We start from the raw sequence: 26,085 nt of genomic DNA on the forward strand, positions 1-26,085 counted from the left end.
TCCGACTGGGGAGGTGGTGGAGAATGTTGTGTGTGTGTGTCTGGTTGTGTGCATGAATGTGTGAGTGTGTTTGTGAATGCGTCTGTGTGTGTTGTGTTGTTTGCGTGGTTGTACACGTGTGAGTGAATGTGTGTAAGAATGGTGAAGTGAGTGCGTGTCTGCATGTCTGTGTGATTGTGTGTAAGAATGTGTGCGAGCATGTCTGGAAGTATGTGTGTATGAATACGTGTATGCCAGTGTGAGTAATTGGGTGTATGCGTGGTGCGTGTCTGTGGGTGTGTGCGTGTATGGGGAAGGTGTGTGATGATCGAGGGGGTGGGGGTGTGTGTGATGATCGGAGGGCGTGGGTGTGTGTGTGTGATGATCGGCGGGGGTGTGATGATTGGAGAGGGCGGGGAGGTTTGAATGAAGGGGAGTGGGCGGTGTCAGGTGTGTGTTGGCGGGTTGGTGGAGCCGCCTACCGGTGACAGGGAAGGAATTCCCTGTCACTGGTAGGGCCTACCACCATGGTTCTCGTGGCGTTGCTAACGCCATTCTCATAATGTGGCAGTATGTACTGCCAGCCTGTTGTTGGTACTACTGCCACATTTCCTCTCACCGCCAGGTTCATAATGACCCCTTATGTCTTCATCTGTGTCCCATTTGAAGGAGTGCTGAGCCATTCAGAGTCAACTGCATGGCTTTGGCGCACAACCTATCACCAACATGGCAAGATGGCATGGCATGTCATTGCAGAAGCAGTTCCCCAGTACCTGCTCCTCCAAGAAAACTGCTCCCAATGTCAGTGGGAGAATTTGTTGGCTTTATAGCGGGGCTCTTAATCTCAATCATCTTTACTGTACCCTTACCCTACCTAGTCCTCTTGCTTTGCTGTGAGAATTACTGTGAGACACAGAGAGCTAGAAAGCAGAGCAAGGAACCTGTGGTGTTCATAATGCTTTGCCTTTTAACCTCAACAGCAATATAGTCGTAGGACTCTTACCTTGGGGGTAAGACTGCGTAGTTTAGGGCAGCAGAACCACCAAGTGTGGGTGACAGAGTCGGTCCCATGCAAACCGGAAGCTGTCAGCCTGACTTCTTCAGCTATCTAATAGCACGTCACCCAAACTTAAAAAGTAAAGGTGAATTGTAGCAACCTAAAAACATGACACTCTGACTCCTCAGGGAAATCGTGGTGAACAGATCATACACCTTTCTCTCAGTTACACAAAGTCTCACACATGCTAAGAAGATGCAAAATAAGTTTCAATGGATTTATTGCAGCAATTGCATCCAAATATAAAAAGCATGAGCTGAGATGATGAGAAAGATAAAACATAATACAGTGACTATAGTTACTGTTAAAGTGAAAAAGACAAATAGTCCCACCATCCTGATATGATCATAAAACCTAGTGATTCCTTCCTTCACCCTAATATCTAAAACCTGAGATTATAGTGTTGTTCGCCCTTCTGCCTATCCCTGTCTTGGGGAAGAGCCCCAACCCCATGACTGAAAGATGAGCAAGGGTCTGCCTGTTGTCTGCTGGCAATCCTCTTAGTTGGCTGAAGAGTCAGTGCCAAGATCACCAAAGTTGTCAGTGAAATGGTGAACGTCCTCGAACATTAGGAGGAGCAGCCTCTTCTCCCTAACTGCAAAAGCCGAAGATTGTATCCGTAGGTGCATGGGAAGCAGTTGATGGTCATAAGTCATTTGATCTATCCTTGTCCTTCCTTCCACAAATAGATAACGCTCTTTGAGATTGGTAGGTAACTGCTCTTATAACATTGTATGCTATTATTTTATTGGTCTGTCACAAATAGCAATTTGAGATGGCACATGTTTCTAGATTACTTTGAGAAGTTTTCAACCAGAATGTGTTACACAACCAGTATTTGATGAGTAACTATGTGAACCTAATCCTGTTTCCCTGTCTAGTGACTGTAGCTAGTCTGGCTTAGGTATGCATCTTAATTGGTTCTGATACCCAGTACCATACTCTGCTTAGAGAGAGGCCTGCATGAGGAATGTGGCCCATCTCTCTATGACATAAAAGTCCTTTTTGCTTCTCCTTGCAATATATTCATACAGTCTCCATGATGCTACCATAGACCTGTGGAAAGGAGTGTTTGCAATATGTGACTCTCAGTGCGGCAGCCTCAGCTTGCCTGCTAGCCAGGTCCCCTTCTCTAATGTCTGTGAGGGGTGTTTTGAATTTCCACTCCTAGATAGCCAGTGGAAGGCCTGAGGGACAACTAGTGATCTCTGTGGTAAGGCTGATAATGCACAAACCTTGAATTAGGGTGTGAGGCTCCTCTCTTTTACATGGCAACCAATTACTTTTGGCCTTTACAAGCATCCTTTGTGGCATTAGAAAGAGAACTGGAAGAGAAGACAGCATCACTTGAACTTCGCTGATGGTTTTCTAGCTGTCTGTTGTTCATCAGCCAAAGGTCTTGCCATCATATTATCTTGAAGTGCTGCAGGCCAGCTGTGACAATGCCACACGTTTACCTGCTGTAGGCAAGGATTGCTTAGGAACCCTCTGTTGGTAGGGAGACATAATGATTCCAAATAGCAACTACCTATACACGTGAAGTCCTAGCCACAGTCTACAAGGATGCTTCCCAGAAAAAACATCCCTGTGTCTCTCGCAAAATTCTAAGCCTAAATCTGCCTGATGTCTCTCCATAATTTCAAGGGATATTTCTGTAGTACATCAAAGTAAAGTGTTCCTTTCTTATTGATAGAATACAATTAGAAAGGTGATTTCCTCCTCCTAGACACGTAAACCATCCAACTGTGAAACCTCTGTAAAATAAATGTAAGTGTCTTTCTAAAAACATTTCAGAACAACATAATATCTCAGTACATACTGTCACTTAGTGTTACTCAGAATTTTATAATATACATCTGGTCTGCAATATTTAAAAACATACAAAATAAATTTGGTGTAGTCCAAGAATGATATTATGTCTGCAATATCTATGTAACCATTACAAAATTATCTTGCTATATTCCATTTGGTGATATCAGGCCTGCAATATCCATATACACTTTTACAATATTGCCTTAGTATATTCAGATGTGATTAGGTCTTCAATATCTACGGCATATCCTGAATACAACTTCTTACATTGAGCCAGCCATCTGGGGCATTTCATTTGGTGGGGTACTTTATCAATATTTGCCATAAGGAATAATGGGCCTGATTTAGAGTTTGGCAGAGAACGTATTCTGTCACATTTGTGGCGAGTAACCAGTCTGCCAAACTCTAAATCATGCAATTTGTTCCTTTTAGCCATTACTGACATAGCACCCAGAATTTCAGTCCACCTTTCCTATTGGAAGTCAGGTGGACCATTCTCTATCTGTCAGCAATGCCCTTGCTGGTTCTGTCAACTGAAAGCTTACTCCCATGGCCTGATAGTGCTGGCTGTCAAAGTGAGGGCATTGCACCACTGATGGTCTGATGTCCTTTCTTTCTGCCCATCACCGCCACAGAAAACCTGGCAGTGATTAACAAAATAATTAAAACAATGACCCCCACACTCAGGGAAAATCTCCATGGGCTTTGGGGTCATTACCTATTTGTTTTTCAAAATGAAAATCCTACTTTGGGAATTTTGTTTCAGAAAAACATATAGGGCCTGAATTAGATCTCGACAGTCAGGTTACTCCTTCACAACTGTGGTGGATAAATTATCCCCCAAAATCTGAATCCCATTATATCTAAAGGGATTTAGATTTCGGCAAACAGGATATCCATCACAGTTGTAACGTATAACCTATCCGCCAAGTTTTAAATCAGGACCCTAGTTTGGTGGGTGGCTGTCAAAACTGAAGGCAGACACTCCCCAAACATTTAATACCTTCAGAGGAACGTCTGTGATGTCACTTGCTCTGAAGATACAGAGACTACCATTGGGTTGGCAGTGACCACTAATTAGGCGGGCCTCTGTGAGTCTGGGTAGTGTATTTAACCCCCAGGGTGCTGCGGGCGAGCTGGTCTCGTCCAGGGACACGGTTCCCGTGTGCCCTGGACGAGACAAGCACGTCCTGCACCCAGCCCACGGAGGGAGCACTAGCGCTCCCCGTGGGCCCTCCACCCACACCCCTCTATCAGGAATGAAAGGGGAATCGCTTCCCCTTTCACCTCCTACCCCCCCCAGTGACGTCTGATGACGTCAGCGCGCAAATCGCATGCTGACCTCATCAGAGGTCACCTCGGATCGTGCTGGAAGCTTGCCTCCAGCGCGATCCCGGAAGAGAAATGCTTTTGCATTTCTCTTCCATCCGGGAGGTGGGGCGGGAGAGACAAGAAAGGAAAGGAAAGGCCTTTCCTTTCTTGTCTCTCACAGCATTTCTGCTGCAGAAATGCCCCCTAGACACCAAGGAATTATTTTTTTGGGGCATATTTCAAATAAGGTGAGTGGCCCCTTGGGCAAGGGCCGCTCCAAGGGGGGCAAATGATTTCTAGGCCTAATATTATTAGGCCGATCTGCCCCGTGGGGGGGGGGGGGGCAGAAGACCACTAGACACCAAGGATAATTTTTTTGTTTATTTTTATTTGTTTATGTGTGGGGAGCGACCCCTAAGGCAAGGGTCGATCGCATGGGGAGCAAATTGTATTTAGGCCATTTCTGCCCGCAGATCGGCCTATTTTTGTTAAGCCAATCTGGCAGAAACCTCTAGACACCATGGATTGGTGTGTGTGTATGTGTGTGTTTTGTTTGGGGGGGGCAGCCCCTTGGGCAAGGGTCGCTCACCATGGGGGCACATTACTGTTGGCCATACCTGCCCACCTTAGGGCCAAATTGGCCTAGTTTTGGAAGGCCCATCTGCTCCCAAGGGGGCAGAAAGCCCACCAGAGACCAGGGAAGATTATGGCCATATCCCGCCCCAAATAAATGGGGCCAAAGTTGTTCTGCCCACCAGTGGGCAAATTGGGCAATTACCCCCTATCCACACCCCATGGGGACAGAAAGTCTACTAGATGCCAGGGAATAATATGGGCCTAGTTATGCCTCCACCCGAACTGAAGGAGCTAACAGTCTTTCAGCTCTCCCCCGCACACTAAAACATCTTATCCCATGGCAAGCAAGAGGACATTTGATTATTTTTGGTTTTTGTTTTACATTTGGGCCATGAGAGCTTGGTAACTCTCAAAATTGTCCCATTTGGAATGGTGAGGGCTGCACTTTTTTTTACTTTGGGACGCTGCCATGTAGAAAAATCCACAAGACCTAGACACATCTGAAAACTAAACATCTAGTTGATTCCAGGGTGGTGTGGTTCATATGCATCCTGCACCATTTCCTTACCCACAATGCCCTGCAAAACTGTAACTTTGCTGGAAAGCACATATTTTTCCCACATTTTTGTGATGGAACCTTCTGGAATCTGCAGGAATCCACAAAAGTCCTGCCACCCAGCATTTTCTCATGTATACCAAAAAAAATTCTTCTGTACTTGTCAGCCTAAAAATGTTTTTTTCAAACTGCCCTTTTGAACCCACTTTGGTTCTCCCTCAATTTCAACATGTTTTTGGCTCTTCCTCGTCACAAGCACTTAGCCCACCTACACAAGTGAGGTATCCTTTTTAACGGGAGACTGAGGGGAACGTTGGGTGGTATGAAATGTCTCCCGATGCGGTGATCCCACACAGAAATGTGGGAAAAATAAGATTTTTTTAGCTAAATGTGAGGTTTGCTGGGGATTCTGGGTAAGAAAACATTGAGGGATCCACGCAAGTCACACCTCCCTGGACTCCCTCGGGTGTCTAGTTTTCAGAAATGTCTGGTATGGTAGGTTTCCCTAGATGGCTGCTGAGCCCAGGACCAAAAACACAGGTGCCCCCTGCAAAAACAGGTAGTTTTGTATTTGATCATTTTGATGTGTCCAGATAGTGTTTTGGGGCATTTGCTATTGCAAGCACAAGGCCTGCTCACACAAGTGAGGTACCATTTTTATCGGGAGACTTGGGGGCACGCTGGGTGGAAGGAAATTTGTGGCTCATCTCAGATTCCAGACCTGTCACCGAAATGTGAGGAAAAAGTGTGTTTTTAGCCACATTTTGAGGTTTGCAAAGGATTCTGGGTAACAGAACCTGGTGAGAGCCCCACAAGTCACCCCATCTTGGATTCCCCTAGGTCTCTAGTTTTCAAAAATGCACAGGTATGGTAAGTTTCCCTAGGTGCTGGCTGAGCTAGAGGCCAAAATCCACAGGTAGGCACTTTGCAAAAAACACTTCTGTTTTCTGTGGAAAAATGTGATATGTCCACGTTGTGTTTTGGGGCATTTCATGTAACGAGCACTAGGCCTACCCTCATAGTGAGGTACTGTTTTTATCGGGAGACTTGGGGGAACGCTGGGTTGAAGGAAATTTGTGGCTCCTCTCAGATTCCAGAACTTTCTGTCACCGAAATGTGAGGAAAAAGTTTTTGTTTTTGCCAAAGTTTGAGGTTTGCAAAGGATTCTGGGTAACAGAACCTGGTGAGAGCCCCACCCCATATTGGATTCCCCCAGGTCTCTAGTTTTAAAAAATGCACAGGTTTGGTATGTTTCCCTAAGTGCCGGCTGAGCTAGAGGCCAAAATCCACAGGTAGGCACTTGCAAAAAACACCTCTGTTTTCTGTGGAAAATGTGATATGTCCACGTTGTGTTTTGGGGCATTTCCTGTTGCGGGCACTAGGCCTACCCACAAAGTTGAAGTACAATTTTTATCGGGAGACTTGGGGGAACGCTGGGTGGAAGGAAATTTGTGGCTCCTCTCAGATTCCAGAACTTTCTGTCACCGAAATGTGAGGAAAAAGTGTTTTTTTGGCCAAATTGTGAGGTTTGCAAAGGATTCTGGGTAGCAGAACCTAGTGAGAGCCCCACAAGTCACCCCATCTTGGATTCCCCTAGGTCTCTAGTTTTAAAAAATGCACAGGTTTGGTAGGTTTCCCTAGGTGCCGGCTGAGCTAGAGGCCAAAATCCACAGGTAGGCACTTTGCAAAAAACACCTCTGTTTTCTTTGGGAAAATATGATATGTCCACGCTGTGTTTTGGAGCATTTCCTGTTGCGGGCGCTAGGCCTACCCACACAAGTGAGGTACGATTTTTATTGGGAGACTTGGGGAACATAGAATAGCAAAACAAGTGTTATTGTCCCTTGTCTTTCTCTGCATTTTTTCCTTCCAAATATAAGACAGTGCGTAAAAAAAACGTCTATTTGAGAAATGCCCTGTAATTCACATGCTAGTATGGGCACCCCAGAATTCAGAGATGTGTGAATAACCACTGCTCCTCAACATCTTATCTTGTGCCCATTTTGGAAATACAAATGTTTTCTTGATACCTATTTTTCACTCTTTATATTTCAGCAAATGAATTGCTGTATACCTGGTATAGAATGAAAATCCACTTAAAGGTGCAGTTCATTTATTGGCTCTGGGTACCTAAAGTTCTAGATGAACCTACAGGCCCTATATATCCCCGCAACCAGAAGAGTCCAGCAGATGTAACGGTTTATTGCTTTAAAAAATCTGACATTGCAGGAAAAAGTTACAAAGTAAAACGTAGGGAAAAATGTCTGTTTTTTTACCTCAATTTCAATATTTTTTTATTTCAGTTGTTATTTTCTGTAGGAAACTCTTGTTCTACACAAATTACCCATTGCTGAATTCAGAATTTTGTCTACTTTTCAGAAATGTTTAGGTGTCTGGGATCCAGCATTGGTTTCACACCCATTTCTGTCACTGACTGGAAGGAGGCTGAAAGCACAAAAAATCTTAAAAATGGGATATGTCCCTGTAAAATACCAAAATTGTGTTGAAAAATTGGGTTTTCTGATTCAAGTCTGCCTGTTCCTGAAAGCTGGTGAAATTAGCACCATAAACCCTTCGTTGATGCCATTTTCAGGGAAAAAACACAAGCCTTCTTCTGCAGCCCTTTATCCCCTTTTTTTCAAAAAACTTAATTTTCACTGTATTTTGGCTAATTTCTTGGTCTCCTTCAGAGGAACTCACAAAGTCTGGGTACCTCTAGAATCCCTAGGATGTTGGAAAAAAGGACGCAAATTTGGCGTGGGTAGCTTATGTGGACAAAGAGTTATGAGGGCCTAAGCACACCCTGCCCCAAAAAGCCAAAAAAAGGCCTGGCACCTGAGGGGGAAAAGGCCTGGCAGCGAAGGGGTTAATGTCCTCACCCACCCTGACAGAGTAAATGCTGCATACTACCCCAGCCACCTATATAGTGTCCTGATTATGTTCAGCATGGGACATTCATCTCAAGTATCCTGTTTAGTAGCATTATATAGAAGAAAAGATTGATGGTAATTATGACACTCATACTCTGTGATCCAAAAGCTGCTTCTCTGAGCAATTCACTTTATAAATGTTTATGTTTTGGTTAAAATCCTTATAATTTTGTATATTGCTTGTTGAGCTTCCGCACATTTATAACAGCTACATATAATGCCACTGCATGTCAGTACAGTTTTCTGCCTTGTGCCAATAGTGCACAAACGGCACATGAAGTGAGCACTTTGAAGTAGGAACACTGGACCTGATGTAGAGTAGAACAGGAAATTCCTTTATTGAGATGGACCCACGACTAGCTCAGCGACCGACCAGATCCAGAGTGCCAGCAACGCACCTTCTCCCAACATTCTAGAACCTGACCAGTACTGAATGCAATCTATGTTTCAATACAAAAGTAAGAAGTAAACAAAAGATTGAATGATGCTATCTTATATAAATAGAAATATACAATAAAGTGAAAGCATGAGTAAATATTACATCATTTTCCTTCCTTAACAAACATTATACATTTGCAAGAGTACGAAAGCAATGAATTGTCCAAGTGGCCGGAGCACATAAAAGATCAAACAATAAAATACACAGGCAATTCAGAATATAATCATCAAAGTTAGCAAGAAATTTGACTGTACAGTTGCTGCGTGTGCACCTAGGCTCTTGTGTAACTCTGCTTTCCAAGACCACATCTGAGCCATGACTATTATCACTGTGACCAGTACATTACCCTCCTGAGCATATGGGACTCAGCCTACCTACATTGTCACTTCTCATGTGTGTTGATATGTCTGATTCAGTTGAAACGTGGTTTCTATTTGCAAAGAAATCCATGGATAGCAAGTTGCTGGTAGATGGAGTGTTGTCCCTATCCAAATACACGTGTCTGAAAATGTTAGCTTGAGAAGCAGAAATAGGATCTACACTATTCCTATTCCACCACCCCTGCCCCTCCAACAACACCGAAGCTCTAGTGATTCGTAGTACTCAAGGCATCGAGAATTTAGATTCTTGTTTAGAGACTCGATGTGGTTTCTTAATCAACACCCAGTCATTAACATTTATTTGCATATCCTGGACTCGGTTTCTCAAATCATAATTCATTTTCTGAGAACTTTGTTTTTCTAACACTTTTTTTCCTAAATTAGTTAAATCAGCATCCGGAGATAGTTTAGATTTTTCTGGTAACATATGAGATAACTTTGATAGTACCAACTTGGTTCTGGCATCCCTACCCCTGAGAAGAGTAAATGGAGATAAGCCCGTAGTGGAGTGAAGTGTGGTTATGCATGTCCACATTTTCTCTTGGACAAAGAGAGTCACATCTATATTGGCTGCTGTCGCAGTTTGAATACCATCCTTTGATATGTGATTGACAGGTTCTACTAAACCATTTGGATGCAGGACTGTAGAAAGCTACTTGAGAGTGATGGATGTTAAATTCTTTTACAAATTCTTCGACACAAAATGCACCCCATTGTCAGTGACAATACTGGATGGAGAACCTTCTACAAGAATAGCTTCTTAAGAAAATATATAACTGATTTGGAATCAGCCACTATGACACATGAATAATATACCCATTTGGAAGAATTGTCTATGGCGACTATCAAATACCATTTGTCTCTAGGCAACAGGTTAAACGGCCCTGTGAATACCTAAAGCTATTTTGTCCCAAACCTTGTCTGGGAACGGAACAGTTAACAATGGTTTGGTAGAAGCCTTTCAGTGCTTGTCAGAAACTATCCAATGTGAACACTTATTTACAAAAACTGTGGCTTGTTTATCTAAACCTTGCCATCTGTATACTTGCTTCAGTATTTTGCAGGTAGCGGAAATTCTCATGTGCCCCTCATGTGCAATCTCAATGATCTTGTTTCTTATCCTAATAGGTGGTACAAAGGTCCCCACTCTCATGCAAATGCTATTTTCACATGTATGTTCCATCGCCACTTGCTACAAGCTTTTGAAGTCTCCTGTAAGATTTTTCTGAGAAGACCAACCAGTCTTGATGAAGTGAAGTATTTGTAGAATCACCCCATTGTTACCCATGGCTACATTCCAGTCATTCTCTGTAATTACACCATCACAAGCTGAAATGGCATCAACAAGCCCTAGTAAGCATTCAGTGTCCTGATCTATACTATCACTATCTGAATTAGATAATGGCATGTATTGTCAACAATCAGCACAAACCTTTTCCCCCCTTGCACATACTTCACTCTGAAATCATATTCTTGCAATTTTAAAAGTAGACGCACCAACCTAGCAGATACTTTTCCCAAGCCATTTCCACTTAAAAGGAATCCTAGGTGGCGTGGCCTTCAGGGGCATTGGATGAGACATGTCTCCTTCGCTCTCCAGGCACCCATGGCGTATTGGACGGCCAGGAGAGCCCTTGACCCCCCCAGTATCGGCCACAGACGTCGGGCTATCTAACGATCGGTGTCCTCCTGGCACTGCAAACCACTGGAGGGACAACTATCTTCGAGCGCCTCGGGCCGCTGTATTGGAGGCCTGCTCTAGCGATTGCCATCTTGGGCCGGCTGGCCTGAAATCCGGATGCCAGTGCCTGATGCCACCTAAAGCTACAGCCCCATTTTGGCCCCACTGGTGACTGACCCAGCTGGGGACCCCACAGAATCTTTCTGGTACTGGGACACATGCAGCAACTAACACCGATGTGGAAGTGAGGCTGGAAGGAGGAAACAGAGCACACTCCCAGGCGAGGAGCTGAAGCAACATATTGGGACCAGCTCTACCGGCGCCCAATGGGCCTTGCCGCAGCATCCAAGCTGGGAACAGGAATAACAGGTGGCGTACTCAGCGATGTGGGGGGAGTCGAAAAAGCCCCCTACAGGACATGGACCCCGCGTACTCAGACCCTGCAGTCGGGCCCACAGATCACAGTAGGAGAGAGTCAGCTGCGCGCCTCCAGTGAGCGCTGGATATACCACCCATTCCCCCATGGGAGAGCTGAGTCCGCTGGGGGTAAATAACAATGATTAGAGCACTAGAGCACCAGCCCATCCCCCGGTCCTCGCTGCAAGCCCGGGTCTCCTCTCCTCCTTCATCACCTAGGACTGGTCACACTCCTGTACCTAGCGCTGCCTGTCTCAGGACAGCGCCTGCCAGTGGAAAAGCAGCCTCCCATAAGCAGCACCACTTCATTGCTTCGAGCTTTGTTATAGCCACACTCAGGGGCTCACTCATCGTTCACCTGCCTGGACACTTGGAGGGCCCCTGGTCTCCCCAAGCCCATGCAGACACCCTTGAGACAGCTGACATAACTCCACAGCTGGGAGACCTAGTGACCCCCCTACACCAGTGGTTACTCTACATTACTTGTGGCCTTCCTAGCCAGAACTCATAAGCTGCATAGCCGCATCAGCAGCATTGTTCCGGCTAGCACATAGAACCTGATGCCCACAGCTGTTGTTCACAGAGCATCCCAGGCACGGACACCCAAATGATACTGACACAAACGGCCGCGAAGGGTAGCCACCCAAGACACCCCAGAGAAACGGTTCACGCTGCTTGAAATCTCCCCCTTCTAGTGGCGTCCTTGGCACACCCAGAGGCCACCACCAACCCTCTCTCAGAGTACACTCACACACAATGCCACGCACCAACCTCGCCAAGGATGCCACTGTGACCTCCCTGCGGAACAAAGCATCAGCTGGGGGGACAGGAGACCCAAGAGAGACCCAAGCCCTGAATTGGAAAGCCAGGCCTCCACACTGATCACACAGGAGTATCTATCTCTGTTCCTGTAGGAAATCCGCTCTAAAATTGGCGCCCTCAAGGCGAATTTAAATCTCATCTCCGAGACTTAAAAAAAGAGGTCACCAAACTAGGAGATAGAGTCGACAAACTAGAACGCACCACTGATGCGCGCTCTGAAGATCGAGTAATGCTCTGGCACAGAATGGCTGTATTGGAGGACCAAAAAATCGAGCTGAAGATTAAACAAGAGGACCTGGAAAATAGAAGCCACCGCTATAACATCCTCATAAGAGGCGTACCATGCGGTGCTAAAGGGGATGACACATAATGGCATACACAGCGGACCTCCTCCATACAATTAGGGGCAACATGGACCTCTTCCCCTCCCAAAAGCTGGATGCGGCTCACAGAGTTTCCTCTGGCTCGCGACCCACCAATGTAGCGCCAGACATCCTAATCAGTATCCACTACTTCACAGAAAAAGCGGACATACTAAGAGTCTCAAGAACCTCAGCAGACCTTACATACAAGGGGCACATAATCCAATTATTCCAGAATCTATCCCCTACCACACTGCACAGAAGATGAGACTTTAAAATAGCAACAGACAGGCTTAAGGAACTCAACATTAAATAAAATGGGGCCACCCCTTCGCCTCATTATTTATGTGGGAAAGTAAGAGGTGGTCCTTGTGCTCTCTGGACAAAACCAAACGCCTCTTGGGCCTAGACCACCATACAGATGATAACAGTCCTGCTACATCGGACCACTCAACCTGTATGGAGACTTGGCCATAATGGACCACAGTGAAGCTTTGCCATCCTTCTAAATCCCAAACAGAGGAAATTACTCAAGACCCCAACCGGGATATCATTCAGCACCTCTGAACTCTGAGCACGGAATCATCTCCTTCCTCCTCAGTCACTGACTCTCTTAAGAAGGCATACGCCTCACCATGAGGCTGAGAGAGCCATTATGGTCAGAGGGGATAATAACTCAACTCCAACGCACCTGACGCCGTGCTCGCTATGTGGGGGCCCGTTGCGCTTGGAACCTAAACTTTAGACTCACCACAACCTCACAATACATCACTACTCAACTTCTCCCCCAGATGGGGTTGTATCAACCTAGGGTCTCTGTGGGGGGGCTCCCTCCAAGCTTTTTTGGCATAATGTATGTTGCCTCCTAGGGATTGGAGGAGGGCTGATATGCTTGGGAGTGAAGAGCACACCGCCGATTCCGCACTTTTGTGCTCCATGAACACGGTACCATTCTCTCTGTGCCGAATGGACATCCCAACAACAACCATGGCCACTCCTACACATGAAACTTATCTCCCTTAATATAAGGGGTCTTAATTCTCCCAACAAATGCAGGCAAGTATGGAGATACATACTCAGACACAATCTCGACGCCAACCCATTTCAGGAAACACACTTACTGAAGGGGGACACACATAGAATGTCACACCCATGTTACCTGAAAAACGACCTGGCCTCCGCGGATACCAAAACGTTGGGGGTGGGAATTCCACGTAAAGCTAGCTTCTGCCCCACCACACCTAAAGTAGTTAGAGATAAAGAGGGTTGCTTGCTTAAGCTGCACAAACAGTGAAAAGGGGTGGTCCCTAACCACCCTGAACATTTATGCCTCTAACATGGCACAAGACCCATACCGGCGAAAGACACTGAGGGACACATCACATTTTTTTAAAGAAAACAGAGGTGTTTTTTGCAAAGTGCCTACCTGTGGATTTTGGCCTCTAGCTCAACCGGCACCTAGGGAAACCTAGTAAACCTGTGCATTTTTGAAAACTAGAGACCTAGGGGAATCCAAGATGGGGTGACTTGTGGGGCTACGACCAGGTTCTGTTACCCAGAATCCTTTGCAAACCTCAGAATTTGACTAAAAAAAACACATTTTCCTCACATTTTGGTGACAGAAAGTTCTGGAATCTGAGAGGAGCCACATATCCTCTTTCAAGACACAACTGACAGTCAGCTGCCCTGCATGACTTGATAATACTTTAGAAGTAACAATAGACCTGTCAATACTTTTAGCAATGTCAATAGTGTCTGCTAAATTGGGATTGTGACAAATCAATAAATGTTCTTGCACTTTTTTTTAGAAAAGCTATAAAATACAAATTGGTCCCGAAGGTATGCATTGACATTGTTTCCAAAATTACACTTAGCAGCCAACACACATAGAGTAGCTACATATTCTACTGTTTCATCAGCAGATTGTTTACACATGGCAAAGTTAAGTCTTTCCAGTAAAACACTTGAGTCATTCTACTACTGTTTTTTCATTCTCTCTATTCCTTCTAAATAAATATTCCAAGGAACATTCTCCCCATGTGGTGCCAGAATAGGCAGCAAATTGTCAAACACACATTGTCCGGCATTCCCTAAATGATTAAACAAAAGTGCAATTTTTGTAAGGCGAATACCCATTGGCATTAATTGCAGTGAGATGGCTCTCAAAAATGTGAAACCACTCAGACCATTTTATCTCCGGTTTCCCTGTTTTCTGAAGAAAAGGGGTGGCTGAACAACAGTTTGACTCGTAGTCATTTTAGAGTTAAATATTTGGGTATCAAGAACCGAGAACAACAAAAAATAAAACAAGGTATAATGAAACTCTGTTGCCAAACTGCCCTGCTGCCTAAGAAAATAAGAAACTTGCCAACGTAAAAGTTACATGTGAGGACGCTACTGTCTGTTGAATTCTCAAGAAATAATAGTTACCAAGAGATCAGGTAGAGTAAAAACACTTAAGCAGGCCACATAAGCATTAGTGTGAGCCAGCCGTGTTCCTCATGTTTCTGGGTCGCATTGAAATTTGCATTCGCTAACCGATGATGACACACATTTACAAATGCTGCCTTCAAGAATGTGCCAATCAAACATCAAGGCTGCAAAGGGAAAGCAAAGACGCTATTCACAGACATCTTACGTTCCCAATGGCGGCTCCTAGGAGCGTACAGATACGACGTCCAGGGTGTATCGTGAGAACAAAGGCGCTACGGTCTTCCTTCATCGGGCCAAGGAGATAGAACACTGCACTGGTACACATAACTATGTAACCAGTGACTGACCGTAGAAGAAGTTGGATAGAAGTCGCCTTTCACCACAAAGTTCACCAATGGTGGTTCCAATACTGAGCATAGTGGGAACTACGTGCTCTCCAACCTTGCCACAATACATAGTTGTTGATGGGTCCAGGTTTAGACTGGAACAGAATAACCGCACTCCTGGTACCATCAAATTTAGCGCCTGTATTACACAAACAGAGCACAAAGTGGGCACTTCAAATTAGGAACGCTGGAGCCGATGTACAGTAGATCAGGAAAATTCTTTATTGAGAAGGACCGACAACCGCCTCAACCACCGACCAGATCCGGAGTGCTGGCAATGTCAATAACCGTCTAGAACCTGACCGCTACCCAACACAATCTAGATTCAAATACACATGTAAGAACTAAACAACAGATTGAATGATGCTATCATAAATAAATAGTAATATACAGGAAAGTGAAAGCATTAGTACATATTATACTCCTCCACCTGCGTTGCAATATTGGACATACAGATAGACACTTTTATTTTAATGGTTCCCTGTTCATACTTCTGGGTAATATAAAAAACCTAAACTGAAGCCATTAAACAATCCTAACAAAAATGTGTATGATGTTATCTCCACATTTGTGAGAAACATGTAATTTAGGATGTATACCTCGATCTCACTGTTTACCGAAATCTTCTAAAATAATGACACACATTTTCATTGAGACCCGAATAGTAAGGTCTGGGTATATCTTTAAAGTTTGTTTGTGTTTTCCTGGTGCCCGGCTTTGTTTCCTCAAGCAGTTAACAGATAGGCTAACAAAAAAAATATGTTTTCTCTCTAACATTATGAAATATTTTGCAAAAGAAGGACATTTTAATTCTTTTAATAATCATTGACTGGTCATCTCTTAGATCCGCTTTAAAAGAAATTGGCTTTAAAACACCAGCACTGTTTGAAAATAATCTTGTTATCTGTGTCGTACTTTATGTAAATGAAATGCGATGAAGCCAAGGGGGTTGCGTTCTCAGTAGTATTGTAGGAAGCAAGCAGCGTTTCTTAAATACAGAAGTGGATTACACAGAAGGTCTGTTATCAGTCAGCAGCCGCAGCGTATGTCCCACGGGTAGATAAAATGAAAAGGAAGCCAATTTGTGTTCCTATCAGAAACAAATAGCAACTGTCAGGAAGTGATGTCCGTGTGGGAACAAAGTGACTGATGCGTATTCATCTGCAGGGGTATAATAAAGACACAGCTTTTCTTCAAAAAGGAAGTGTTTGCACCTAGTTCGGATGTGAAAATTCTCAAAGGGCACGTGGAATCTCGTTTTAACAATCTATAATTTAACATTTTTACCAACATGGCTATCATTTGCATTATGTTTCAGCATATGTCCTGCTTTTTTCCTGAATAACCACGTTTCGAAGTATTAATATTTGTCGACATAGAAAAATAAGGTACACAGACAGGATTCAGGCTGAACAGTTTTTGTATCAATATAAGAACTACCATGGTCACAATTTCAAAATTTGGCTCTTTCTTTAAGGAGGAAACATTCTTCGATCTTTGCATTGGTTTTGTTCTGTACACTGTTATTTGAAAAAGTAAGCAAAGTATGTAGTATCCTGTATGGAGTGATTTAACGAAACTTTGTTTGACCTGAGGAGAGGGAAGCTTTATGTCTTAACCAGTGCTTTATTTGTAAATAAAGAGTTGCCGGTGCTCAAAGCCCTTCTCTTAAACACGCGGCTGCTGTAATTAAATCTGCCAGCACGGAATACAAAGGCAGCGTAATCCTGAAGCAATCTCGGCCATCTTCAATCCATTTACGGCCACCCCTGCCCCTTCAGCTCATCCTGCAACTTTCTACTTTCTCCCTTTATGAGGCTTTTCAGTTTTTCCTTCTTCCATCTTTCCCATATGTGTCTTTTGCTCGCAGCAAATGCTTGAGGCATTGAATAAGCCCCGGCCCTTACAAATAAGTGCCGGTGCTCAGCACCGGAAACAACAAGCACAAATTAAGCTCTGCTCTTAACCCTTTGCAGAGTTTCTGTGACTGCTGTTTCTTGTCTTTGTGTGTCTGCATGGGAATTGGAGCACTTAACGGGTTGTTGGAGAATGTGTAAGCTAGACATGTTGAAGATTGATCAATTGTGAATGATTGCAGGAAATAATGAGGGGGAATGGCTGTTTGTTGTTTTGCTGTTAGTAATAAAAGGAAGTGTGCACTATCATGGGTGTTCCCATTACCTATAAGTCTGAGCTGATGTCCAGAATGCTGAGAGTGAAAGAAAGAGAGCGGACAGTGACAGGGAAAGTTTGAGGGAGAATGGAGCACTAAAAGGACCTCCCAGTTGTTGCTGTAACCAAGGGCCTAATATGGAATAAAGAACTTAGGGCCAGATGTATCACAGGATTTTGGTAAATTGGTAAATTCCACCGTTTGCGAACGCGAAATCCCCTTTCACTATGTATGAAAGGCATTCTTGGTGCAATATTAAGGAATCGCTAAAATAGTGATTCCTTAAAATTGCGACTAGATTTGATTTGCAAATACCGAATCGCAATTCAGTGTATCAAGCATTCGCAAATTGTGATTAGTCGCAAAATTGTTTTTTGCGTGTGCAATATACCACAAATTGAAATTAGGTGGTAAACAGGTGCAACCTATATAAAGAGGCCCAGAATGCATCAGCTCTTTTCAACAATTGCTGCACTCTGTGTCATGGCAAGGAGGATCAGGATCCTGGCAAGTATGAGGAGACAGGAGCGCATTTTTTAGAGTGCGCATTACCCTATTTGAACAGACAGAGGAGAAGATTTTTGAAAAGTACAGGTTCAACTCTGCCATAATACTTGACTTAATAGCTGATTTACAACCCCTACTGCAGCGATACACACACACACACACACACACGGAACCAATGCCATACCCACTCATGTGCAGGTAGTATGCTCCCTGCACCTCTTAGCCTCAGGAATCTATCAAGAGGTCATAGCAGCAGCTGGAGGTGTATCTCAAAGTGCACTTTCACGCTTCTTTAATGCATTCCTAAATGCAGTGTTAACCAAAATCCATCCACACATAAAATTCCCCAACATCCCACAGGATTTGCAAAAAGCTAAATTTTATTTCTACCAGGAAGCCCAATTTTCACATGTCATTGGCTGCATTGATGGGACACATGTAGCAATCTGTCCACCATCTGTCATAGAGTATGTAGATTGGAATAGGAAGAGTACACATTCTATGAACATCCAGGTCATATGCAGTGCCTCCAACATAATAACTGATCTTGTGGCCGGAAACACAGGTAGCACACATGATTCATACATCTTCAGACACAGTGGAATACACACAAGGCTTCTTGCTGGGGAGTTTGGCGAAGGATACCTACTTGGTACTGTAACTGTGAACAATATTGCATAACGTCTATATGATGTCACAGATAACAATGACTCATTTTACTCTCCTGTCATTCTAGGAGAGAGTGCATATGCAGTGCGGTCCTTTATCTTGACACCCTATCTCAACCCTGCCACGCCAAGCGAAAGGAGATACAATGCAGCACAAAGGAGGACACGTAGTGCGATTGAGAGGACCTTCATCCTGCTGCAGAGTCGTTTCCGATGCCTGCAGAAGAGTGGGGGCGCACTGCAATACAGCCCGGAAACCACCTGCAAAATCGTGGCCACATGTGCAATGCTGCACAACATTGCAACAAGAGGCATACCAGCGGAGCCCACAGAGCCAGACTCCGATGAGGATGACGACCCCTTGCCACCCCTTCACCCAGCAGACAGAACCAGTACAGCAGAGGGCAGGCAAAGACGTGCTGAGATTACGCACAATTATTTCTGATGTAAGTAATGACAACACCACGTCTGCTTTCATTTATTTCTGTAGGTATCACATTCATGCCTTGACTTCAGGTAATATATGTGTGAATAGGACATAGGTATACAAAATACACAATCAGGTCCCAATTACAGTGTCACGCTATTGACATCACATGATATGCAAGGCCCCTGTACTCCTCCACATTATTTTTACGCCCACAAACTCCACTTGAACGCTCAATGGGCTCAGTGGCACCTCTTGTTGTTGCGGGTTCTGAGACAGTACTGTGCCTGGAACTGTGACGTTTAGGATCCATCACAGGGGCTGGGACACTGCTGAGGCCAGAGAGCTCCTCACTATTCCCACCACCATCTATGTGATTGATAGACCAACTGCCTGTGCATTGATCTCATGTGTTTACATTGGACACGCTGCACTTTCAACATGGATGCCTCAAGGCCACCGAACAGTGATGGGCTCTCACCTTCCTCTGTGCACTGTCTGCCTTCTTCGCAACGCCTCCTGAGGGAAGTAGACTGACTCTGGAGACTGCTGTCTGTCGGTGCTTCTTAGCTCTGAAGGTGGTGTGAGTACTTCCTGCAATTCATCGGAGTCCAGGGTAAACTCAGTTAGGGGTAGCACTCTTGCCCTGCATCTAGTTGGTGCTTGTACGATGGACTCACTGGTGGTTGAATCTGACTATGGCTGACTTTCGTCATTCCCTTTTCCACTGTCTGCTGCGTTGGAGCCCGGAACATCTGCAACAACAATGCCCATCATGTCATTCATGATGTTCACCTTGCATTTATAATCTTACAGTTACTTTCATGATAAACATTTCCCCTGGCATAGTGTCTCTAATTGTTTGTTGTGTTATTTCTCTGTTTGGTTTTACACTATATTGCTGTTTAAATAATAGATGCGCTTTTGGGGTATGGACTACCACTCCCATAAGGCATTGTTGTGTTGAATGGAATATGTGGCATGTACTACTTATCACTGTGCATAGTGCCATTGCATTTTTCTAAGGGGCATTTGTACATACACAAATGGTGATTCAAATCATTACTGCCCTTACCTTTGCTGGTGCCGGGTATGCCTGAGGTGTCAGTGTCAGTGACACCACTAACTGCTTCAGGTAGCAGTGTTGACTCCACCATGTCTTCCATTGGGGGTGAATGGTTTCTCCGTGGATGGTCCTCCTCCAGTGCTCCTTGCCTCCTTTAGCCTGCTTGCTACCCTCTCTTTGGCACACGATCGCAAGTCGTACCAGCGCTTGCGTATCTCCTCGATGGAATGCTGCGTAGCACCCACTGTGCATATTTTGGTCTGGATGTCAGTCCACATTTTCCTCTTCTCACTTTCTGGGACTTGTAGTGAGTGTTTGCCAAATAACTGGTCATGGTTCTTGACCACCTCTTCTGTGAGCACCTCCAATTCCTTCTCACTGAATTTCAGTTTTCTCTTTCCGTTGTCCTTCCCATTCCCATCAGTGGCCATTGTGGTTTCTGGTCATGGCTGACTCTCCTGAGTGCCTTCCTGGTGCTGTGCTGAGCCTCTCTGCCTGTTCCTGTGGCTCAGGCTTCTGGAAACAGCATGCACTGACTCACTTCCTGGTTGTGATGTTATCAAGCTGCCCTGAACCAGGAATCCCAATTTGCGATTTCCAAATACCGTTTTGCTATTTTACCAAATTGCTATTTGGTACTTGGTATTTGCGATTGTGAATTTTAAGGAATCGCTAAAAATTCTGCGTTGGTCTTGTTACATCGCATTTTGCAAATCCCCTTTAGCGATTCTGTAAAAATCGCTATTTGGTAATTGCAAATGCGAACCTTCATACGTCTGCCCCTTACCTCCTACCTGAATGGCTCCAGACTTGTGTATGAAGAACCTGCTGTTTAACTACAACAAAGTTGTTACTTAATTTGTTAAATAATCTGTCTCTTACTTATTGTTGACAACTAAATATGGGACTTTTTTTTATCAAGGAGACCCTAATATTTTATTCTTTCAAAATCACAAAACACATTTGTTGAGTGCATAATGCCCAAGTAGTTAACACCTCATATGAGTTTAGACAACTCTGCTTTTGTCCTTATATCAGTTACTCACTGTGCATTGGGTCGTGCTCATAGGTGAAGTTTCCTAATATTACTAATCACTAAGTGGTATGGTGTTTCCCTTCCTTAATGTGGGCTTCAGTAACTCCATTGCTCTGTTTTAGGTTACATTTTCTACATTAAATAACCAATATGGAGTTTAAATAAAATTCAAGAATAGACTGACTGAGCACCCCCAAATAATTATTTTATTGAATGTATCGGGAAACACAGCAAGGCATGAGAGAGTCGTATTGTTGAGTTTACGGATAAAATAAGAAAAACAACGGAATATCAGGTTCTTGGTAACTTATAGCCAGTCAGAGCATGCCACAGCTCTAGTTCCTCAGATTATTTAATGGTAATCTTCATTACTCCGAGTCTTAGTCTTTCTCGTCACAGTCCGTCCTAATAAGGCTCCTGATTCAGGCGTTAATCATTCTTACTTCTTGGGGGGAAAAAAATAATCCTGGGTTAGTCTGACTCCCAGGAACTCACTGTCCCAATACATTGATATAAATGAGGGACTCAACCTCTTCCAAATCCTGCTACACAAAAGCAAGCAGTTATAAACTGTATAAAGAACCATGGAAGGAGGTAGTCCACGTAGGATTGTGACAAGAATGACTACAACTCAGAGTTATCAAGATTAACAGTAAATAAGATTACCTCCTCATCTGTCTGCCTCTTCCCATTGTTTACTAATTAGGATGTACCCAAGCTACCGTCCCTTTATATGGTGAATTCCGCGTAATAAAAATACTCTACACAAATTATGCTACACCATATGTTTTATTTATAATTTTTGTAATTTAATCTAAAACTGCAGAAAGGACCCTTACACCAAATGCACTAGATTTAAACCTTTCAACTAAAATCTGTTATAAGAAATAAAAGCATTTGAGGAAGCACAGGAGACCACATTAGAAATGTCTTGAAAAGAAAGAAGGCTTTCTGAACCCAATGACAATGTAAAGTGGAATTATCAAAACATAGTTAAAAAAACATCCCTAAGAAAGTCTAAGATTAACTCAGAGGGTAGAATGATGCACTTAACCACTTTACACCACACCAAAGATCAAATTTCTTCCAATTTCTACAATAAGGGGCTTATTAAATATATGCATATTATGCAGCGTTGTGCAAGAACGATGCAACTCTTAAGTTAAAATTATCAAGCCAGGCAATGCCACCTTGCATGGCCTTGCCTGGCTTGCTAAATCTAGAGTAACGCCATGCAGAGCAAATCGCTGTGTTGTGTTACTCTGCCCTCGGAAGACGTGCTATGAGTGGAGTGTGGGTGTTCCCATGCATCCACCCATGGATATTGGCACGTTCCCACATTTACCATTACTGGTAAACCTGGGAACATGTCAAAAACCTACGCCTCCCAAGGTGACGCGTAAAAAGGAGAAATATTCTTATTTCGCCTCGTCACTTCCTCTTTCTATGTGTACCTCATTCTGGGGCACACATAAAAAGAGAAAAATGCCTCTCAGGATTGTTTTTGTGCAGGAAGGTGATCCTTCCTGCACAAAAACAATCATCTTTACAATGCAGGCACCGTTGTACCATGGTGCAAGGGTGCTTACATTGACACTAGGCAAAACATTGTGCGCAAGCGCTGGGAAAATCCAAGAGTGCATCGTGCAGTGTAAGTACATTGTAAGTACGGTGCATTCCTGCCCTTTCTCTATCACACAACACAGCAAGGCGACTTGCTGTGCTGTGCTGCATGATTTAATGATGAATAAGTACCAAGTATTTAGATTGCAAGGTCTCCTAGACTTGTATTAAGCAGGCTACCTCCTCTAAACAGCGTAGATCAATGAATCGCCTCTTTTCAACTTCCAACCCCTTGCTTGAGAGGAAGATGGATTGGTCGGCAGAATCCAAGGTTCTTTAACTGCTACCCTGAGAATTTACAGACACCAGAGTCTTTGAGAACAGCAAACGGGGACCAGTAGAACCTGAACCTTCCCCTACATAATTTTCCTCAGCACTCCCAAGAGTAAGGAGATTTGGGGGAAAGAATAAATCGGAGCTTTCAGCCAGGTAATTGTAAGAACATTATAAGCCCAGGCACTCCGTGATAGAACCAAAGAGCAGAGTGTGGGAAGTAATACATTCTGCTCTGTTGCAAAAACATCTACCTGTAAAAGAGTAAAACTCTGGATTATCTGATGGAATATCACAGGGATGATACCCATTGATGCTAAAGATGGAAATATCCTGCTCAATTGCTCCCCCCAAAAGATGATTAGCTCTTAGAGAAAGGTAATTGCACTCCACTCAGATCCCCATCGTTTGTCAGAAGAGCAATAGCCTAAACTCTTGATTATTCATATAAGCTTTGGTTACTACTTGTCAGTTCTTACTTTCACTGCTTGGTTCTAGATAAATGGAGGGAAAGCCTGGAGGGAATTGAAAATGGCTGACAGTTCCTTCCAAATCAAGATCCTCTGAACTTCCATTTGTGACCAGAGAACCTGGACGGAAGAATTCCCCATTACAGCCCCCAGCCCTGGAGACTGGCATGTGTTGTAATGATCATTAGATTTGGCACAATTAATGAAACACCTTTGACCAAATGGTTGGAATAAACCACCAATTCAGATCTTATCTTATCGATTGAGTTACTGGAGTGGTGGTGTTCTAGTTTTGAGACCAATGTTTCCAATGCTTTAATAGATTTTGGGTCAGTGGATACAAGTGAAGACTTAACAGTAGAATGATGGATAGACATAAAGCCATCTACCATGCACTCACACCCATGCATTTGCTGCTACTAAATTCTTCAACATGTGATTCTTTAGCTGTTGTCTTAACTTCACATTTCTTGGTGAAGGAAACTGTTTTTTTTCTTGCAGTACCCCCTCCCACACTCTGTGCCTGGTATTTGAGGCAACTTTGACTGACGTATACTGGGTCCCTGCCAACCAGGTCCCCAGTGCCAGTGTTCTTTCCCCCAGAACTGTACAATTGGCAAAACCTTTAGCACCCTCTGTAAGTCCCTAGTAAATGATACCCCTGGTACCTAGGGGCTGAGGTGCTAAAGAGGGTCCCTAAGGGCTGCAGCACGAATTGTGCCACCTCACCAAGCACATGATAGACTGCCATGGCAGGCTGTGTGTCTTGGCGTGGACAAAAGTGAAAACACAACATGGCACACAGCGTGTGTGCCTTGTCCCCTAACACTGAATGCACTATATGTAAGTCACCCCTACAGCAGGTTTGACAGCCCTAAGGCAGGGTGCAATATATTACATGTGTGGACTTATCTGCAAGAGCAGATATGCTCCTGCTACGTCTTTGTCAATTTTCAGACATAGTAATTGGCCAGGGAAGCCTATGTAAAATGCATGTGCTGGGCAAAGGTCAATACAAGGGCTTCAATGAAGATAGGGATGTTTGGTTTCAGACATCTCATGTTGGTGAGTCCACATTGATGCCAGTGTTGGATTTACCAATAAATGCATCCAGAGGGCACCTTAGGGGTTCCCCCTGAAACCTTACCAGCCTCTGGTGTTCTTGCTGACTGGTTTCTTCCAGCCTGCCACCTGAGACATGATTCTGGCCCCCTAGGGTGAGAGCATTCTGCTCTCAGTAGGTGCAGACCGAAAGCCTGTCTTGAAAGATGGTGTAACCCCCCACTCCCACAGGATGACCTTCTGATTAGCCTTCCTGAGGCGGCAAGCCTCAAAGGGCTGCTGCCTTTGAAATGCGAATCTGGCTCTCCTCACAGGAGGGGAAGCCTCCCCCATCCAGAGCCCACTTGACACCTGGACAGGCAGGAAACTTAACTATTCAGGTAGGCGTGCCACCTCCAGCCTAGTACCACCCCTAAGGTCGGCTACTGCGAGGTGGACATGAAATTTCGGAGGTTGCCATTTTTGTGATGGCTTACTTAGGAATTCCGGGACAGGGTTATCCCCACTTCCCACAGAAAGTGGTCATATAAGGGCTGTAGTGACCCCAAGGGTCAGTAGCCCTTTGGATACTACCCTACACACCCCTAATGCCATTCAGTGTTGAAGGGAAGCCCTGGCACCAGAGAGGTACATCCCGATAACCTCAGAAGATCAAGGACACTGAAGAGCCACTACAGCAGAAGAGGAGGAAAAAAAGCAGCTGACCTGGTACTAACCCTGCCGACCTGTCTGCATCCCTTGTTGAAATCTGCACCAAGGTCGACTCGCCCTACTGCTGTGACTCCAGAAACCCAGAAGGACTGCCTGCCTTCAATAAAGACTCAAGACATCCCAGGAACAGCGGATCTGTTCTTCAGCAAACTCCAAAAGAAGGGAGTCTGAAGCCTCTGGAGCCACCAAAACCCAACATCTGAAGTCACCACTGCACCAGTGGAGAAGTGTGGCACAATGGTTAGAGTGGCAGACCCTGAAGCAGAGATCTGGTTCAAGACCAGGGTTCAAGTCCCGCTTCGGCAGGTCTTGGGCTCAATTCCCTTGGACCAGATAATTCTCGCCTCGTGCCTAATCTAATTAATGGGTCCCACTCTGCAACTCTGGGCAATAGCTTGCTTAATCTCCACAACGGCCCCAACAGCGCTTGGATGCCTGGCTTCACCCTGGGGGTGCCCAGGAGTGGGCACCTCCCAGGGAAAAAGCCAGGAGGGGTTCCATAGCGGTATGAGTACAGCGCCTTGAGACCCTAACAGGTGAGTAGTGTGCTATACAAGTGCAAAGTTTACAGTTTACCTGGCGTCTCCGACCTGATTTAAAGTGTTCCACCAGTGCCAACAAGGATCCCCAGCCCTCCAGGGTCCGAGTTTACCCTGTTTGGATCCCTTTCTGGACTCCCCGATAACGCCTGCAGCCTCTGCACACAGCCCCCCTCCACTGCGACCTCTCCGGTAAAGAAAACCCAACATCTAAGGATATCTCTGCACCCATCTCCCTGAGCTGTGGAGGAGAGGCGAAAGGTGCCCGAGCATCATGAAGCCTGAGCCCTGCTGTTGGAGCAGCCTGACTGGCCTTCTGGCCAGAGCCTGCAGCCTCTGTTCGCAGTCACCGATCTCTACTGAGGGTGTACTACTGTGCTGCCTTGGAC

The 26,085-nt window shown here is 44.6% G+C and overlaps 1 protein-coding gene across 1 annotated transcript in view; it reads left to right on the forward strand.

Annotated features, from left to right (window-relative positions):
- SCAF8 (SR-related CTD associated factor 8) overlaps window positions 1-26,085 on the forward strand; it is a 1,507,655-nt gene that overhangs the window by 1,464,331 nt on the left and 17,239 nt on the right. The window contains exon 24 of the transcript XR_011203719.1: window positions 18,558-18,935. The gene's annotated coding sequence lies outside the window, so the exon portion shown is untranslated. The remainder of the gene's footprint in view (window positions 1-18,557; window positions 18,936-26,085) is intronic.

The sequence above is a fragment of the Pleurodeles waltl genome, chromosome 5 (genome assembly GCF_031143425.1).
Source record: "Pleurodeles waltl isolate 20211129_DDA chromosome 5, aPleWal1.hap1.20221129, whole genome shotgun sequence".
Classification (NCBI taxonomy): Eukaryota; Metazoa; Chordata; class Amphibia; order Caudata; family Salamandridae; genus Pleurodeles; species Pleurodeles waltl.